The sequence below is a fragment of the Ranitomeya variabilis genome, chromosome 5 (assembly GCF_051348905.1).
Source record: "Ranitomeya variabilis isolate aRanVar5 chromosome 5, aRanVar5.hap1, whole genome shotgun sequence".
In the NCBI taxonomy this organism is placed as follows: Eukaryota; Metazoa; Chordata; class Amphibia; order Anura; family Dendrobatidae; genus Ranitomeya; species Ranitomeya variabilis.
Genome location: NC_135236.1, coordinates 462,464,633 through 462,485,646, shown reverse-complemented (window position 1 = coordinate 462,485,646; position 21,014 = coordinate 462,464,633).

Below are 21,014 nucleotides of genomic sequence, written 5' to 3'. Positions count from 1 at the left end.
TTTGGGTTTTATTTTTTCCCCTTCTACTGTGGAGATGGACCCAGTCAAGGTCCAGGCTATTCATGACTGGACTCAGCCCATGTCTGTTAAGAGTCTTCAGAAGTTCTTGGGTTTTGCTAATTTTTACCGTTGTTTCATCGCTAATTTTTCTAGCGTGGTTAAACCTTTGACGGATTTGACCAAGAAGGGTTCTGATGTGACTAATTGGTCTCCTGCAGCCGTGGAGGCCTTTCGGGAGCTGAAGCACCGGTTTTCTTCAGCTCCAGTCTTATGTTAGCCAGATGTCTCTCTCCCCTTCCAGGTCGAGGTTGATGCTTCTGAGATTGGAGCAGGGGCTGTTTTGTCACAGAGAAGCTCTGATGGCTCTGTGATGAAGCCATGTGCTTTCTTTTCAAGAAAATTTTCGCCTGCCGAGCGGAATTATGATGTTGGTAATCGGGAGTTGTTGGCTATGAAGTGGGCATTTGAGGAGTGGCGACATTGGCTCGAAGGAGCTAAACATCGTGTGGTGGTCTTGACTGATCACAAAAATCTGATTTACCTCGAGTCTGCCAAGCGCCTGAATCCTAGACAGGCTCGTTGGTCGTTGTTTTTCTCCCGTTTTAACTTCGTGGTCTCATACCTGCCTGGTTCGAAGAACGTGAAGGCTGATGCACTTTCTAGGAGTTTTGTGCCTGACTCTCCGGGAGTTTCTGAGCCGGCTGGTATTCTCAGAGAGGGAGTGATTTTGTCTGCCATTTCCCCAGATTTGCGACGAGTGCTGCAGAAATTTCAGGCGGATAGACCTGACCGTTGTCCACCAGAGAGATTGTTTGTCCCGGATAGATGGACCAGCAGAGTTATTTCCGAGGTTCATTCTTCGGTGTTGGCGGGTCATCCTGGGATTTTTGGTACCAGAGATTTTGTGGCTAGGTCCTTCTGGTGGCCTTCCTTGTCGCGGGATGTGCGTTCCTTTGTGCAGTCTTGTGGGATTTGTGCTCGGGCTAAGCCTTGCTGTTCTCGTGCCAGCGGTTTGCTTTTGCCTTTGCCTGTCCCGAAGAGACCTTGGACGCACATTTCCATGGATTTTATTTCGGATCTTCCAGTATCTCAGAAAATGTCTGTCATCTGGGTGGTGTGTGATCGTTTTTCCAAGATGGTCCATTTGGTGCCCTTGCCTAAGTTGCCTTCCTCCTCCGATTTGGTTCCTCTATTTTTTCAGAATGTGGTTCGCTTGCACGGCATTCCTGAAAATATTGTGTCTGATAGAGGATCCCAGTTTGTGTCCAGGTTTTGGCGGACTTTTTGTGCTAAGATGGGCATTGATTTGTCTTTTTCGTCGGCCTTCCATCCTCAGACTAATGGCCAAACTGAGCGAACTAATCAGACGTTGGAAACTTATTTGAGATGTTTTGTTTCTGCTGATCAGGATGATTGGGTGACTTTTTTGCCATTGGCCGAGTTTGCCCTTAATAATCGGGCTAGTTCTGCTACTTTGGTTTCGCCTTTTTTCTGCAATTCTGGTTTCCATCCTCGTTTTTCCTCGGGTCAGGTTGAGTCTTCCGACTGTCCTGGGACGGATTCTGTGGTGGATAGGTTGCAGCAGATTTGGAACCATGTGGTGGACAATTTGAGGTTGTCACAGGAGAAGGCTCAGCGCTTTGCCAACCGCAGCCGCGGTGTGGGTCCCCGACTTCGTGTTGGGGATTTGGTGTGGCTGTCTTCTCGGTATGTTCCTATGAAGGTCTCCTCTCCTAAATTCAAGCCTCGCTTCATCAGTCCTTATAAGATCTTGGAAATCCTTAACCCGGTGTCTTTTCGTTTGGATCTCCCAGCATCGTTTGCCATTCATAATGTGTTCCATAGGTCTTTGTTGCGGAGGTATGTGGTACCTGTGGTTCCTTCTGTTGAGCCTCCTGCTCCGGTGCTGGTTGAGGGCGAATTGGAGTACGTGGTGGAGAAGATTTTGGATTCTCGTATCTCTAGACGGAGGCTTCAGTATTTGGTTAAGTGGAAGGGCTATGGTCAGGAGGATAATTCCTGGGTTGTTGCCTCTGATGTTCATGCGGCCGATTTGGTTCGTGCCTTCCACGCGGCTCATCCTGATCGCCCTGGGGGTCTTGATAAGGGTTCGGTGACCCCTCCTCAAAGGGGGGGTACTGTTGTGAACTCTATTTTTAGGCTCCCTCTAGTGGTCACAAGCGGTACTGTGTAGTGTTGTCTTTCTGCAGGTTGGCTGCATCAGCTGGTTCGTTATCCTTGGTTGGTTTCCTATTTAGCTCACCTGGATACTCAGTTCCTTGCCTGCTATCAATGTATTCAGTGCTCTTCAGATTCCTTGTGACTACCTTGCTCCCAGTCTCTCCAAGACAAGCTAAGTTTTTGTTTGTTCATTTTTTGATTATCAGCATTCATCATGTTTCTTGTCCAGCTTGCTAAAATGTGATCTCCTCGCTTGCTGGTTGCTCTAGGGGACTGAGTTTCTCCCCCCACACCGTTAGTTGGTGCGGGGGTTCTTGAAATCTCAGTGTGGATATTTTGTAAGGGTTTTTTACTGACCGCACAGACCCCTTTTTTATTTTCTGCTATCTAGTATTAGTGGGCCTCATTTGCTGAATCTGTTTTCACCCCTGTGTATGTGCCTTCCTCTTACCTCACCGTTATTGCATGTTGGGGGCTTCTATATCTTTGGGGATTATTTCTCTGGAGGCAAGAGAGGTCTTTCTTTCTCTCTAGGGGTAGTTAGTTCCTCAGGCTGGCTCGAGACGTCTAGGATTTTTAGGCACGTTCACCGGCTACCTCTAGTGTGTTTGGATAGGTTCAGTTTTGCGGTCAGTCCAGTTTACCACCTCCCTAGAGCTTGTCCTATGTTTGTTACTTAGCTGGAGTAATTTGTGATCCTCAACCACTAAGGATCATAACAGTTAATGTCACCTTGCTATTGTAAGGTGACATTAAGCCGAGTTAATAACGGAGAGGCGTCAATAAGGTGCCTATCCATTATTAATCCAATACTAGTAAAGGGTTAATAACACACACATTAGGAAAAAAGTATTTTAATATTCTTCATTTAACCATACTTACCATACTTCAGCGCCTGCAAACAACGTAAAATAATAAACCGTATACAACCTGTCCGCCGTAGTCCAATTAATAACGAGTGTCCCATGACTATCTTCCCTATAGAACAGTGACATCGGGTGATGTCACTGCTCTATAGGACCCTCAGTGACACACTGACAGGAGACAATGACTCCTGCAGTGCATCACTGAGAGGTTACTTGAGTTCAAAGTCTCACTTTATGGCAATTGCTGCGTGGGAAAATTTCTCACACAGCAATGTCATAAAGTGAGACTAGGGACTATTTTTTTTACAGTGCAGAAGGATACCTTCCTGCCGTCATTGTGTTCCTGGAGCCCCTGCAGAGCGGTTGCATCAGCTGATGCTGCCGTTCTCCACGGGAGATCATCGTGGGACACTCGTGGATTCTTCGGATCAGGGAGTATATTGGTTGTTTGCTATTTTAATATTTTTTACAGATGACACTGGCTTCGGGGAACAAAGTGACAAGTAATGGTGAGTATGAACTCTTCGTTTAATGTACTGTATGTCTATATGTATGTATTGTATGCAATGTATGAATGTATTGTATGTAGTATGTATGTATGTTGTATGTATGTATTATGTATGTTGTATGTATGCAGTACATATGTAGTATGTATGTTGTATGTATGTAGTATGTATGCAGTATGTATGTAGTATGTATGTATGTATGTAGTATGTATGTAGTATGTATGTAGTATGTAGTATGTATGTAGCATGTATGTAGCATGTAGTATGTATGTAGTATGTATGTAGTATGTTGTATGTATGTAGCATGTATGTAGCATGTATGTAGCATGTATTATCTAGTAGTATGTATGTAGCATGTATGTAGCATGTATGTAGCATGTAGCATGTATGTAGCATGTATGTAGCATGTATGTAGCATGTATGTAGCATGTAGTATGTATGTAGTATGTATGTAGTAGTATGTATGTAGCATGTATGTAGCATGTATGTATGTAGCATTTTTTTATATATTCAACACATTAGCCGGATGATGGGACTACTACTGTCCCATCATTGGCTAATGTGTCAATCACTATCATTGTAGCAGGCATCGTCCGATGGGACTTGTAGTCCCAAGGGACGATGCCTGCACAGACACAAAGACCCCCAAGAGGCCCGCACAGACTCCCGGTAGGCCGCACAGACCCCATGGCAGGCCACACAGACCCCCGAGAGGCCGCACAGACCCACCCGGCAGGCCGCACAGACCCCCAAGAGGCCGCACAGACCCCCGGCAGGCCACACAGACCCCCCGGCAGGCCCGCACAGTCCGCCGGCAGGCTGCACAGACCCCCCGGCAGGCCCACACAGACCCCCTGGCAGGCCCACACAGACCACCAGCAGGCCGCACAGACCCCCGGCAGGCCGCACTGACCCCCGGCAGGCACGCACAGAACCCCCATGGTCCCACACAGAGACACGCAGTCTCCGCCCACACTCAATTATAGTGCATTATTGCACTATGGGAACTTCCAATTCCGGTATCCAATATCGCAAAAATATCGGAACTCGGTATCGGAATTCCGAGACAGCGAATATCGGCCGATACCCGATATTTGCAGTATCGGAATGCTCAACACTAACTATAAATTAACCGTTTTACAAACTGCCAGCCTTAGAGAAAGCAATACGCATAAGGCTGCCGTCACACTAGCAGTATTTGGTCAGTATTTTACATCAGTATTGGTAAGCCAAAACCAGGAGTGGAACAGTCAGAGGAAAAGTATAACAGAAACCTATGCACCACTTCTGCATTTATCACCCACTCCGGGTTTTGGCTTGCAAATACTGATGTAAAATACTGACCAAAAACTGCTAGTGTGACGGCAGCCTTACACAAACTGTCGTCTCCTTAATAAGTTAGTGACAAATGATATGTCTTTTACCTGTGTTTTGAGGGAATAGGCGCTGTACACTATAGCTGACACCCTGCTGCTTCAGCAACGATCGTTATTAACACCGACCACAGCTGTTTAACCCCTTAGATGCTGCTGTCAATAGAGACTACAGCATTACATGGTTAATAGAGTGTGGGGGCACCTTTTTTAACCCCATCAACATCCTGAGATCATGATTATGGGGCCCTGATGGTTGCCATGGCAATTAATGGCCAAATAAAGTTCATATAAAGTATTTATTAACTTTTTTTGTGATTATCTGTATTGAAAGAATAATCATACAAAGTTTAAATATTGCTAATTTTAAAGTTTTTGTCAAATTTCTGATATTACTGAAATGTTTATAAATAAATCCAAAACATATCAACCTAAATTTACATATAATGTGTCACGAATAGTGTTGAGCGATACCGTCCGATACTTGAAAGTATCGGTATCGGAAAGTATCGGCCGATACCGGCAAAGTATCGGATCTAATCCGATACCGATACCCGATACCAATACAAGTCAATGGGACACCAAGTATCGGACGGTATCCTGTATGGTTCCCAGGGTCTGAAGGAGAGGAAACTCTCCTTCAGGCCCTGGGATCCATATCAATGTGTAAAAGAAAGAATTAAAATAAAAAATAGGGATATACTCACCCTCCGACGCAGCCTGGACTGTACCGCCGTAACCGGGAGCCGTTGTACCTAAGAATGCGCGCTTGAAGGGCCTTAGATGAGGTCACGGCGCTCTGATTGGTCCGTAGCGGTCGCGTGACCGCTACGCGACCAATCACAAAGCCGTGACGTCACCTAAGGTCTTTCAAGAGCTTGAAATACCTTAGAAGACGTCTGCAGCTTCTGATTGGTCGCGTAGCTGTCGCGTGACCGCTACGCGACCAATCACAAAGCAGTGACATCACCTAAGGTCTTTCAAGCGCTTGAAAGACCTTAGGTGACGTCAATGCTTTGTGATTGGTCCGTAGCGGTCAAGCGACCGCTACGGACCAATCAGAGCGCTGTGACGTCATCTAAGGCCCTTCAAGCGTGCATTTTTAGGTACAACGGCTCCCGGTTATGGCGGTAAAGTTCAGGCTGCGTCGGAGAGTTGCGTATATCCCTATTTTTTATTTTAATTCTTTCTTTTACACATTGATATTAATCCCGATACCGATTCCCGATACCACAAAAGTATCGGATCTCGGTATCGGAATTCCGATACCCGCAAGTATCGGCCGATACCCGATACTTGCAGTATCGGAATGCTCAACACTAGTCACGAAAAAAACCTTATAAGGCTGGCGTCACACTAGGCGTAAGTAAATACGGTCCATTTTTAATGGCCGTAATACGCAGTAATTGTCCCAAAACACTGTTCCGTATTCAATGCAAGGATGCGATTTTTACGCATAAATTTATCCATGTGTCATCTGTATGGCTTCCATACGGCGATTTTTTTCTCGCAGGCTTGCAAAATGGACATATCATGGATCCATCAGCTCAAATATTCTTAAAAACATATATACAGTCTATATATATATATATATATATATATATATATATATATATATATATATATGTCAGTGAGACATATATATATATATATATATATATATATATATATTTATATTTAATTCAGCGCTAGATAGCAGAAAAGCCGGTAATTCAATTGCTGGCTTTTCCTATCTCCTTCACAATCCCGACAGGATATGAGACATGGTTTACATACAGTAAACCATCTCATATCCCTTCTTTTATTATATATTCCTCTTTACTAATGTAAGAAGTGTCTTTGTGTAAAGTTTGGGGACTCTAGCTATTAAATGAAAGGGTTAAATCCCGGAAAAAATTGGCTTGGGCTCCCGCGCAATTTTCTCCGCCAGAGTGGGAAAGCCAGTGACTGAGGGCAGATATTAATAGCCTAGAGAGGGATCATGGTTATTGGTCCACCCAAGCTAAAAGCATCTGCCCCCAGCCACTTATGACACCTATCCATTATTAAGCCAATAGTATTAAATGGTTAATAAAACATCTCAAAAAGAAAAAGCAAAAAAGATGAAGCGCAGTCACCGGTGATGAACCAAGAGATTTATTCGGACATAACTTATGTGCTGCAGGGAGGGTTGTGAACACACGGTCCGTGTGTTCACAACCCTCCCTGCAGCACATAAGTTATGTCCGAATAAATCTCTTGGTTCATCACCGGTGAGTGCGCTTCATCTTTTTTGCTTTTTCTTTTTGAGATTCTTTATGAACTGTTATACAGCAGCACCCTGGTGGAACTTTCCTGTTTAATAGGCTGAAACGGCAATAGGCTACAGCTAAAGGGAGGCATAAGGGTCTAACTAATATCAGCAGTGCGGAAGTGGATTTTTTCTATTTTTTGTTCTAGTTGGTTAATAAAACACACACACATTATTAAAAAGTATTTTAATGAAATAAAGACACATTGTGTTTTAATATTTTATTATACTCTTAATCCACCTTAAGACCCTTGTCACCTGAAATAAAGTTAAAAAAACAAACAACAATATTCCATACCTTCCGTCATTACAGTCTTGTCCCACACTGTAAATCTATCTGAAGGGGTTAAATCATTTTACACCCAGGAGCTCTGCTAATGCAGCTGTGCTCCTGGCTGTAAAACTTGGTGAATGAATGGAATGCAGGGGAATGTACTGTAGTTACCTTGAGTCGCGGTGCTGCGCCTGTTAAATATTAATTATTAATTGAATTATTCTTATTCTCAATTCAGTACTGAGCACATTGCTTCTTGCTGACATTACAAAGTTATTTCTGTGTGTGTAGCTCAGAGTATAAGTCAACACCATATAAAGGGAACACGTGGTCTGTGGGACATATTAATAACGTCTCTTAGGAGGGTGGGGGGTTTTTGTCACGTGGGGGCTGTCACCTCCTGCCTTCACCATCATTCTCCATGGACATCAGACAAGTTACACAAGAAAGGAACAGCTGGTAGCCATGATGACTTCAGATTTCACACAGACAGACGGTTTTTACCATTCAGAACTTTGGGAAAGATGAGTAACAAGCGCTGATATTTACACATGGACAATCTGTTCGTAACTATTTCATCTATTTTTATGTTTTGCTGCAGTTTGATTTTTCTGTGGACAATTCAATAAACCACTACATTTTTTTATGAGAATATCATTTTTTTTTCTTTAAGAGTAATGCACCTGGTAAAGTCTTGATTAAATAAATGTGCAAAATAAGCATATTTAACAGCACCCTCAGCTGGATAAACTCATATGAACTTGAGTGTGGGAAAATATTCTGAAAAGTTCCCACGCTCGAGTTCATATGAGTTCATCCATCAGAGGGCGCATCACCGCGATTCAAGGTAACTACAGTACATTCCCCTGCATTCCATTCATTTACCAAGTTTTTTTCATTTACCAAGCTGTCAGGAGCACAGCTGCATTAGCAGAGCTCCTGGGTGTAAAATGATTTAACCCCTTCAGATAGATTTACAGCGTGGGACAAGACTGTAACGATGGAAGGTATGGAATATTGTTGTTTGGTTTTTTTAACTTTATTTCAGGTGACAAGGGTCTTCAGGTGGATTAAGAGTATAATAAAATATTAAAACACCATGTGTCTTTATTTCATTAAAATACTTTTTAATAATGTGTGTGTTTTATTAACCATTTCGTACTATTGGATTAATAATGGATAGGTGTCATAATTGACGCCTCTCCATTATTAACCTGGCTTAATGTCACCTTACAATAGCAAGGTGACATTAACCCTTCATTACCCCATATCCCACCGCTACAGGGGAGTGGGAAAAGAGAGGCTAAGTACCAGAATAGGTGCATTTTACAGATGTGCCTTTTCTGGGGTGGCTGGGGGCAGATGTTTTTAGCCAGGGGAGGGCCAATAACCATGGTCCCTCTCTAGGCTGTTAATATCTGCCCTCAGTCACTGGCTTTCCCACTCTGGCAGAGAAAATTGCGCGGGAGCCCACGCCAATTTTTTCCGGTATTTAACCCTTTAATTTAATAGCTAGAGCCCCAAAATTTTACACAAAGACACTTCTTACATTAGTAAAGAGCAATATGTAATAAAAGAAGGGATATGAGATGGTTTACTGTATGTAAACCATGTCTCATATCCTGTCGGGTTTGTGAAGGAGATAGGAAAAGCCGACAATTGAATTACCGGCTTTTCTGCTATCTAGCGCTGAATTAAATATATATATATATATATATATATATATATATATATATATATATATATGTGTCTCACTGACATATATATATATATACAGTGGGGCAAAAAAGTATTTAGTCAGTCAGCAATAGTGCAAGTTCCACCACTTAAAAAGATGAGAGGCGTCTGTAATTTACATCATAGGTAGACCTCAACTATGGGAGACAAACTGAGAAAAAAAAATCCAGAAAATCACATTGTCTGTTTTTTTATCATTTTATTTGCATATTATGGTGGGAAATAAGTATTTGGTCAGAAACAAAATTTCATCTCAATACTTTGTAATATATCCTTTGTTGGCAATGACAGAGGTCAAACGTTTTCTGTAAGTCTTCACAAGGTTGCCACACACTGTTGTTGGTATGTTGGCCCATTCCTCCATGCAGATCTCCTCTAGAGAAGTGATGTTTTTGGCTTTTCGCTTGGCAACACAGACTTTCAACTCCCTCCAAAGGTTTTCTATAGGGTTGAGATCTGGAGACTGGCTAGGCCACTCCAGGACCTTGAAATGCTTCTTACGAAGCCACTCCTTCATTGCTCTGGCGGTGTGCTTTGGATCATTGTCATGTTGAAAGACCCAGCCACGTTTCATCTTCAATGCCCTTGCTGATGGAAGGAGGTTTGCACTCAAAATCTCACGATACATTGCCCCATTCATTCTTTCATGTACCCGGATCAGTCGTCCTGGCCCCTTTGCAGAGAAACAGCCCCAAAGCATGATGTTTCCACCACCATGCTTTACAGTAGGTATGGTGTTTGATGGATGCAACTCAGTATTCTTTTTCCTCCAAACACGACAAGTTGTGTTTCTACCAAACAGTTCCAGTTTGGTTTCATCAGACCATAGGACATTCTCCCAAAACTCCTCTGGATTATCCAAATGCTCTCTAGCAAACTTCAGATGGGCCCGGACATGTACTGGCTTAAGCAGTGGGACACGTCTGGCACTGCAGGATCTGAGTCCATGGTGGCGTAGTGTTTTACTTATGGTAGGCCTTGTTACATTGGTCCCAGCTCTCTGCAGTTCATTCACTAGGTCCCCCCGTGTGGTTCTGGGATATTTGCTCACCGTTCTTGTGATCATTCTGACCCCACGGGGTGGGATTTTGCGTGGAGCCCCAGATCGAGGGAGATTATCAGTGGTCTTGAATGTCTTCCATTTTCTAATTATTGCTCCCATTGTTGATTTATTCACTCCAAGCTGGTTGGCTATTGCTGATTCAGTCTTCCCAGCCTGGTGCAGGGCTACAATTTTGTTTCTGGTGTCCTTTGACAGGTCTTTGGTCTTCACCATAGTGGAGTTTGGAGTCAGACTGTTTGAGGGTGTGCACAGGTGTCTTTTTATACTGATAACAAGCTTAAACAGGTGCCATTACTACAGGTAATGAGTGGAGGAAAGAGGAGACTCTTAAAGAAGAAGTTACAGGTCTGTGAGAGCCAGAAATCTTGATTGTTTGTTTCTGACCAAATACTTATTTTCCACCATAATATGCAAATAAAATGTTAAAAAAACAGACAATGTGATTTTCTGGATTTTTTTTTCTCAGTTTGTCTCCCATAGTTGAGGTCTACCTATGATGTAAATTATAGATGCCTCTCATCTTCTTAAGTGGTGGAACTTGCACTATTGCTGACTGACTAAATACTTTTTTGCCCCACTATATATATATATATATATATATATATATATATATATATATATATATATACACACATTCTATGTGTACACATTTATTCTACCTATTCTATTCTATTCTGTCAGTGTGATTTTACTGTACACTGCACTGAATTACCGGCTTTTACCGGTGCGTATTTCTCGCAAGTGACACTCATGGTCCGTGTGTAATCTGTATTTTTCTCGCCCCCATAAACTTTCATTGGCATATTTTTTGCACAATACACTGACAAACGCAGCATGCTGCGATTTTCTACGCCTGTAACATACCGTATATTATGGATGCGTAATATATGGCAGATAGGAGCTGCCCCATAGAGGATCATTGGGCCGTGTGCAATGCGTATTTTCTGGATGTATTTTTGGCGCTCATACGTCTGTAAAACTCGCTAGTGTGACGCCGGCCTAAAAATCACCGGGATATGTTGAAACATTCCAGAGTTATTGCCAAAAAGTGACACTTGACAAATTTGAAATAAATTGGCCTGGTCATTAAAGGATTAACGAATGAAACTTTTTTAATTTTTTTTTTAATAATGAACAGTATACACTCTAAATACAATATAGCATGTGATCGGCTTGCAAAGCCTTATAAGTAACAATTATTTTATTCAACTTTTCTTAAATCACAAATGTATTGCACTGCGTGCTTGCTATCTAACTTGGTTTACTCTGGTTTTGCATTAGTTAAATATCTAAAAAATTAAAATATATAAAAATAATAGTGAGTTAAACTTGTATAAGCCATCCGATAACCAACTTCTGTCCTGTTTTATTGATTTTAATGTTCCATATCATTCAACATAATTATGTTTTACTGGATGGAGGCCCGATGCAAGGGCGGTAATGTTACGATGGGGGCAGGTTTTGCAGCGATGAGAATCTCTTGTCTGTGTTTGGCCATGTGCAGAACACACCACAGCTCCTAGGCAGGGGAGGAAGCAAAAGACAATACTGACATTAAAGCAGGAGATTGCAGAGGATACATTTTCTGAGGTAAAATATTGTTTAAAAACAGTCAGTGAAATATTTTACCTGAAAAAATGAATCCTCTGTGATCCCCTGCTGTAATGTCATTGTCTTATGCTTCCTCCTCTGCCAAGGAGATGTGGTATGCTCCATACATGGTCAGACACAGACAATTTTTAAAATGAACTTTTGTTGTGGGAAAACCCCTTTAATGTGACCGGTTTCCTCTGCCCGTAGACACGTCGTGCATCTGCCGTCAGGATCAGCTGAATGATTCACTGCGCCTGCTCGGAATTCACACAGGCACAGTAAATCAGACCGCTGCCATCTTTATCAAAATCAGGAACACATGAGCCATGCGCACAGTGAAAAGCCTGTAGGGACATGTTCACACCACCAAGAGACTGAAAGCACAAAAAAAGCACAGTAAAACCAAAAAATACTCTGTTGCAAAAAAAATCACAGTAAACAGCAAGTGCTAGTAAAAAGATGGAAAAACACAGGGTATTTGGTTGATACGTTTTTTGCAAAAAATGTATATTAAGCCGCTCTACCAAATGTCAAGGTATACCCGTATTAGAGCAGTCCTAACTAATGTATGTAATCCCTATCTGATGTATTTAAAAACCTGGTCATATGTCTAGTACCTGTATGACCTGGATTCAGAAAGGTAATTTCCAATGTGGACACGCTGTATCGAACGGCTCTTGCGTGCATGGCTCACAAAGAGGGGTGGAGAACTCCCTAGTCTTGTAGAAACAAGAAAACAATTATTTAAAGCAGGAACACATGAGCCATGCCATCTGCGCATGCGCTCCTCCTGTACAAAGATGGCGGTGGTCAGGGAATCATTCGGCTGATCCCGGTGGGGGCGTCTTTGTGATGGTGTCCTGCTGGTGGTACCATTCAAGAGGCTACGTACGGCGTATACAGTGTGTGTGTGTGTGGTGCATGCGCACAGCGTGTACAGTGTGTGGTGCGTACAGCATATACAGTGTGTGTGTGTGTGTGTGTGTGTGTGTGTGTGTGTGTGTGTGTGTGTGTGTGTGGTGCAACGGTGTTCCACTGGTGGTACTGCGCAAGAAGCTGGCACCACCAGCAGTTTCCATATTGAGACACCCATCACTTGGGTGTCCCAATATGGCAGTCGATGAACTTCCACCGCTTGGAATTCTGGGATCCGGACACACTTCCTTCCACAAGCGTCCGCATGAGTATGGCGGCAAAAGTTTTACGCCCAAAAAAATTATAACATGGTGCGTCAGCCGCACACCGCGAAAATACGCATGCATAAGCAAACGCAGGCGAACGCATGCAAATGCATGCACCTGCGTCTACAACGTTAAAGATAGGAAATCAAGACGCATGCGGATGTATGTGTCAGAAACGCAACCACAAATGTGAAACCAGCTTAACACATATTTCCCCTTAAGTCCAAATTTTACTGTGTAGAATGAATGACAATGGATTTAATTTTTACTATTTCTTGAGTGGGAGTGGGGGAGAGGGTAGATGGGATAGTTATTTTTTTGTGTGTTTATTAAATCTGTTAGCCTTTATAAACAATTTCCTTTTTTTCTCCTCAAATGAAAATAGCATTCATTATCTATTTCTCAAATGAACATGGCATTCATTATCTATTGTAATTCTTTTCTTTTTTTCACAATTGTGAAAATAGAATAGCTATAGGATTTGTAAAATGTATTATTCATGCAAGTAATATATGCCAACTATATAGTAAAGTTATATATGACAAGTGTAGTAAAAATAAATATGATGACTTATCTGCTGGAGAATGATTGGTAGACCATTTGGAAGAAATATGTGCCCAAAGAAGAAAACCAAACCTAAGGTCGAAAGAAGATGAAAATGATCTCAAACACAAAAATAAACTGAAAACAAGAAGATACAGATTAGATATTAGAAAAAACTTTTTATCAGTGAGAGTGATCAATGAGTGGAGCAGGCTGCCACGAGTAGTGGCGAGTTCTCCTTCTGTGGAAATCTTCAAACAGAGGTTGAACAGACATCTGTCTGAGATGGTTTGGTGAATCCTGCATTGAGCAGGAGGTTGGACATGATGACCCTTGAGGCCCCTTCTAACTAATATTCTATGATTCTATGATAAAAAGCCTTTATTACCAAACAATGGTTAAATGGTGGCACTATAGAAGACTGTTGACCACGTAACTATAAAAACCAACAATGATTATTGTACACCATGTTCCAAATTATTATGCAAATGACATTTTTCTTGGATTTTACTAAATGGTAGGTGCAAATGACAGTCAGTCTAATAAAAGTCATCACCCGTTAGAGTATACATCAAATTTTATTGAAGAAACCTCCCAATGATAACAGTATAATCTCCAAAATGAATAAAACCTCAAATGCACTGTTCCAAATTATTAGGCACAGTAGAATTTCTAGACATTTGATATGTTTTAAAGAACTGAAAATGCTCATTTGTGGAATTTGCAGCATTAGGAGGTCACATTCACTGAACAAAAAAGCTATTTAACTCCAAAACATCCTAACAGGCCAAGTTACATGTTAACATAGGACACCTTCTTTGATTTCACCTTCACAATTCTTGCATCCATTGAACTTGTGAGTTTTTGGAGAGTTTCTGCTTGTATTTCTTTGCATGAAGTCAGAATAGCCTCCCAGAGCTGCTGTGTTGATGTGAACTGCCTCCAACCCTCATAAATCTTTTGCTTGATGATACTCCAAAATTTCTCCATAGGGTTGAGATCAGGGGAAGATGGTTGCCACACCATGAGTTTATCTCCTTTTATGCCCATAGCAGTCAATGACTCAGAGGTATTCTTTGCAGCATGAGATGGTTCATTGTCATGCATGAAGATGATTTTGCTCCTGAAGGCACGTTTCTGCTTTTTATACCATGGAAGAAAGTTGTCAGTCAGAAGTCAGAAACTCTATATACTTTGCAGAGGTCATTTTCACACCTTCAGGAACGTTAAAGGGCCCTACCAGCTGTTTCCCCATGATTCCTCCACCATAACATGACTCCTCCACCTCCTTGCTGATGTCGCAGCCTTGTTGGGACATGGAGGCCATCCACTACTCCATCCATCTGGACCATCCAGGGTTGCTCGACACTCATCAGTAAACAAGACTGTTTGAAAATTAGTCTTCATGTATGTCTGGGCCCACTGCAACCATTTCTGCTTGTGAACACTGTATAGGGGTGGCCAAATAGTAGGTTTATGCACCACAGCAAGCCTTTAAAGTATCCTACACCTTGAGGTTTGAGGGTCTCCAGATGCACCAGCAGCTTCAAATATCTGTTTGCTGGTTTGAAATGACTTTTTAGCAGCTGCTCTCTTAATAAGATGAACTTGCCTTTCAGAAACCTTCCTCATTCTGCCTTTATCAGCACAAAGACGTCTGTGCTCAGAATCAGCCACAAATCTCTTAACAGTACGATGAGCACGCTTAAGTTTTTGGGAAATAACTAATGTTTTCATCCCTTGACCAAGGCATTGCACTATTTTATGCTTTTCGTCAGCAGAGAGATCTTTTTTCTTTCCCATGATACTTGAAAACTGTGGCCTGCTTAATAATGTGGAACATAATTTTAAGTAGTTTTCCTTTAATTAGAATCACCTGAAAACTAATTATCACGTGTTTAATATTGATTTCAGTGATCCATTGAGCCCTGAGACACAATACCATCCATGAGTTTACTTGAAAAACAAAACAATTAAATTTTTCTGACATTTAAATCCAATTTGCATAATAATTTTGAACATGGTGTATAGGAGTATTTACAAAAGTGTATAAAAAAGTAAAAAGCAAAAAAACACCCCACACGAACAGGGAGCAGGTATATGTCAAAAGCCAAGGAGAGGGACATGATAAAACACAGATGATACAGATCGTTGATTGTCCAAGAAATATCAATACGCAAATACCCCTGAATAATTTATAGCATACAATGAAATCCCAATTGCGGAGTACTGCACACTTATAAATGTTGTAGCTCACTCTACGTGATATAGTATCATATGTGTATACAAAAATTGTAAGATGGGTCAATGCAACAGTAGCTGATGTGAACAAACTTGTGCCAAACTGCCAAATATGCCTGCATGTGCAATGGCAAACAGATATACAAGCAGGGCCGGCTCGTGAGATTACAGCGCCCTATGCGAAACTATTTTGTTGCGCCCCTACTACTTTTAACATACCTCCCAACTTTTGAAGATGGGAAAGAGGGACAAAGTTTGCATCGCGCGAAGCGGCAAATTTTAGGCCACGCCTCTGACCACACCCATTCATAACTAGCCACACCCATATCCACATCCCAACCACACCCATTTAACACTGCTGATCACACTGTTTCATAAAGAATAATTATAAACAAAAAAATATGGCCACACAGTGCTCCATACTGTATAATGGCCACACATGATGCTCCATACTGTATAATGGCCACACATGATACTTTATACCGTATAATGGCCACACATAGCTACTCCTACACACACGGCTGCGCTCCGCACACACGCGCTCCGCTCCATACACCTCGTACACACGCGACTCCACTCCGTACACCTCGTACACATTTAGCTCCACTCCATACACCTCATACACACACAACTCCGCTCCGTACACCTCATACACACAGCTCCACTCTGTACACCTCATACACACACGGCTCCGCTCCATACACCTCATACACATTCAGCTCCGCTCCATACACCTTTTGCCTTTTGAAAAGATTTTTTATAATGTTTTCTATTTTTTCTCTGGCGCCCCATTATGGTCGGCGCCCTAGGCGGCCGCCTAGTTCGCCTATACGTTCGGGCCGGCCCTGTATACAAGCAAGTTCACATAAGATAATATACTGTAACTGGATCAAATAGCTCCATGTGCAATGACAACAGATATACATATCTGTGCAGAAAATGAATTCAGTGTCAGTGTGATACAGCATGGTAAAGAAGAGGTCTATTCAAAGTACCAGTGAACAGCATGGTAAATGGCGCATGAAGTATTACCTGGTGGTCCGGAGATCCAAGTGTGGCACCCACCCCATATGTAAAATGTATACATAGACTTATTTGTACCAGGATTTTGTAGTATTCTACAGAAAAAAAGTACAGCATCTGTATACAGTTTAAAGGAAATCTGTCATAAGGTTCTTGCAACCTAATCTGAGAGCAGAATGATGCAAAGACAGACTTTGATTCCAGCGATGTGTCATTTACTGGACTGCTTACTGTACTTTTGATACAATCGCTGTTTTATTGGCAAGAGATTATCAGTAGAGGACTAGTAAACCTGTTGCCATGTAGTCCTCCATATTCATGAGTTCTGCATAAACCCATCCCCGCCACTGTTTGGCAGCTTTCTACCTATGCTTAGTGTACACAGAAAGCTGAGTATCAGTGCTGTGTACAGGAGTATGCTGAGCTCAACATTCATAGAACTGGTAGATCTGCAGCAGATAAAATAGAATTTTCATTCCAACTGCAGCAAGAAGCCCAATAAGTCATACTTGACACAGAGAAGTTCTATGGTATCCCCCCAGTATGTTAAAAGAAACATTTGCAGTATTATTACTGGATTAGGGGTGGGGTAACACTGTAAGGGGACAACAGCACTGCGGGTACCTGCTTGCCTGGGCCGGAACTGTCGATGCTGCATCCCCTGTTTACGTGGGGAAGAAACAGCAAGCCGGACCTTCCTCCTGACCGAGGGGGGTGGGGAGATAAAAGGAAAAAGCGCGCACAGCACAGCAGTTTGGCACAAACCCAGGGCAGCGCGCAGAGAGGTGAGTGGCGCACTCTGCTTCCTGTTACCCCACTGATTACTGGTGCTGCAGCAGCTCCTATCTACTGAAAAGGGACTGCACCAGAGAAAGAAAGGCAGGGAGTGCTGCAGCAATCCAGAGAGAGAGGGGCTGCTGCGCTCAGGGAAACCGTGTGTTCAGCAGCAGCCAGGGAGAGAAGTCACGTGCAGGTCAGCGTCCGTCATCTCCCTCCGCCAGCCATGGGGACTAGAGAGGAGATGTGCAGTATGAGCCCGGTGACTACAGAGAATAAGGCGCTGTACGGCCAGTGTCTATGAGTATAGCGCACGTGCCACATAAGAGTGACCGGGAAAGGGACAGACACCTGCACCCTGACGTTGCCAGAAAATATTTGCCCAGACACTTGCGCCCTGACTTTGCCAGTGTATATTTGCAGAGCCACGTTGGGCTCGTACAGTACGGTGGCCTACACCCTTGTCTGCCACTGCAGCACATTGACTAGGGGTAGCAGAAGGTACCGGAGACCGACTGCTGCCGCCAGAAGACGGGGCATTGTTGTCCACAGGACCCCATTGGAAAAGACACCGTGCCAGCTGTTGTCGACCATATTCACTTCATGGACTTAGGAACCATTGACTTTCATCAGAACTGCCGTTATCTGAACCGTTGTTCTTCAACTCACAATATCCTTTGCCATTTGAACTGTTCAATCCTCTTTTAACCCTGCACCTCCCTGCGAGGAGTTAACCCCCTGTTACATTAAAACTGTTATACTTGTTAACCCTTGCTCTGCCTCCTGTCTGTTACTGCATTCCGCAGCCTGCTCACAACACTTTAGAACAGAGGGGCACAGGAAAAAAAAATTAAAAATTGTTCCAGAATCAGTGGAACAGTAGCAGTTAGTGTACTCCGCTTAAATTAAATTTAAAAAAAAAAAAAAAAATCAGTGAACGGTCCTCTTAAACAATATTTACTGTAATTTTATAAATTACATAATCAGAGTACTCATATTTGTTAGCAAAATACATTTGTATCGTTAATTATGGCAGTGTTTTTATTCTAATTAGTTAATGCAATTGTCTACTTGTTTGACATTTGAAAATTAGTATTTGATTTTTGAACAATTTTAAAGGTATTCTATTATATCCCACCCAATAATTTTATCATAATTACAGTTGTGGATTATGATTATATTTCTGAGTTATATGATTTAAGTGACAATGCATTTTTGTTTTGTTTTTTAAATCCCTATTGTATGTTTCTCTTTTGTTTGAGGCACAAACATATGTCTTTACAACTAGTTTAATCTTCAAACATTACAAACTTACATTAAAGCTGGTGCTGCAGTATGGCTATGTGCACACGTAAGAAAAGAGGTGCAGAATTTTCTGCACAAAATCTGCATCTCCTGGCAGAATCCGCAGCTGCGTTTTTTATGCGTTTTTAGTGCGTTTTAGTGCGTCTTTGTGCGTTTTTTGTGCAGATTTCATTTTTATAATGGAGGGGTGCAGAAATGCTGCAGAACTGCATAAAAGAAGTGACATGCACTTCTTTGAAATCTGCAGCGTTTCTGCGCAGATTTTTCTGCACCATGTGTACAGCTTTTTTTTTTCACATTGATTTACATTGTACTGTAAATCACAGTGCAGATCTGCAGCGTTTCTGCTGCAGAAAAATCTGCTGCAGATCTGCACCAATGCACCAATTCTGCACTAAATCTGCATCGTGTGCACATACCTGTAGAAATATGCTTTCTCCTATATGGGGATTGGATTTCTACAGAAAGTAGACCCTTTTTCCATTGACCTTAATCTTCATTTAAAACTAAAATGATGAAAATGGATCAATCAGTGGTATTGGTCTGGAGAACAAAATATATGTACAGTGGCATGCAAAAGTTTGGGCACCCCTGGTCAAAATTACAGGTATTGTGAACAGTTAAGTAAGTTGATGATAAAATTATCTCACTAAGGACTAAAGTTAAATATGACACATTTCCTTTGTATTTTAGGCAACTATATTTTACATTTTACAAATTTTTACATCTTAAAAATTACATAAACAAAAATGGGCTAATGTAAAACTTTCTGCACCCTTGGATATTTGTCTGCTCAGATAACTTTGGCCAAGATTTCTGACTTTAATTAGACTGTTATGATTACGGCTTGTTTACTATCATCGTTAGAAAAGGCCAATTGATGCAAATTTCCCAGCTTCATAAAAACCTAGCCTCCTCCAACCTTGTGCCAAAAAGCTGCAGCCATGGATTCTTCTAAGGCCGGGGACACACACAACGTATAAAAAAACGGTCCGTTTTTCACGGACGAGAATCGCACAAATGTTTCCAAAACAGTGATCCGTGTGCAGTGCGAGGATGCGATTTCCTCGCATCAAATGATCCTTTTGACATCCGTGTGACATCCGTATGGCATCCGTATGCCGAGATTTTCTTGCAGGCTTGCAAAACCGACATCTAATGGATTTATGTGCTCAAATGTTCGTTAAAACATATATACAGTATATACATATATATATATATATATATATATATATATATATATATGTCATTGAGACACATATATATATATTCTGTATTTATGTTTAATTCAGCGCGATATCTGTGAAAAGCCGGTAATTCAATTGCCGGCTTCTCATTTCTCCTTCCCAAACCCGACATGATATGAGACATGGTTTACATACAGTAAACCATCTCATATCCCCTTTTTTTTGCATATTCCACACTACTAATGTTAGTAGTGTGTATGTGCAAAATTTCGGCGCTGTAGCTATTAAATTTAAGGGTTAAATCGCGGAAAAAATTGGCATGGGCTCCCGCGCCATTTTCTCCGCCAGAGCGGTAAAGCCAGTGACTGACGGCAGATATTAATAGCCAGAAGAGGGTCCATGGTTATTGGCCCCCCCGTGGCTAAAAACATCTGCCCCCAGCCACCCCAGAAAAGGCACATCTGGAAGATGCGCCTATTCTGGCACTTGGCCACTCTCTTCCCACTCCCGTGTAGCGGTGGGATATGGGGTAATGAAGGGTTAATGCCACCTTGCTATTGTAAGGTGACATTAAGCCAGATTAATAATGGAGAGGCGTCAATTATGTCACCAATCCATTATTAATCCAATTGTCTGAAAGGGTTAAAAAACACACACACACATGATTAAAAAGTATTTTAATGAAATAAACACACAGGTTGTTTTAGTATTTTATTGCTCTCTCAATCCACCTGCAGACCCTCGCTTGGCAAAATAATAAACCCAGAATATACATACCCTCTCTGATGAACTGTCACGTCCCACGAGGTAATCCATCTGAAGGGGTTAAAATATTTTACAGGCAGGAGCCCTGCTAATGCAGCTGTGCTCCTGT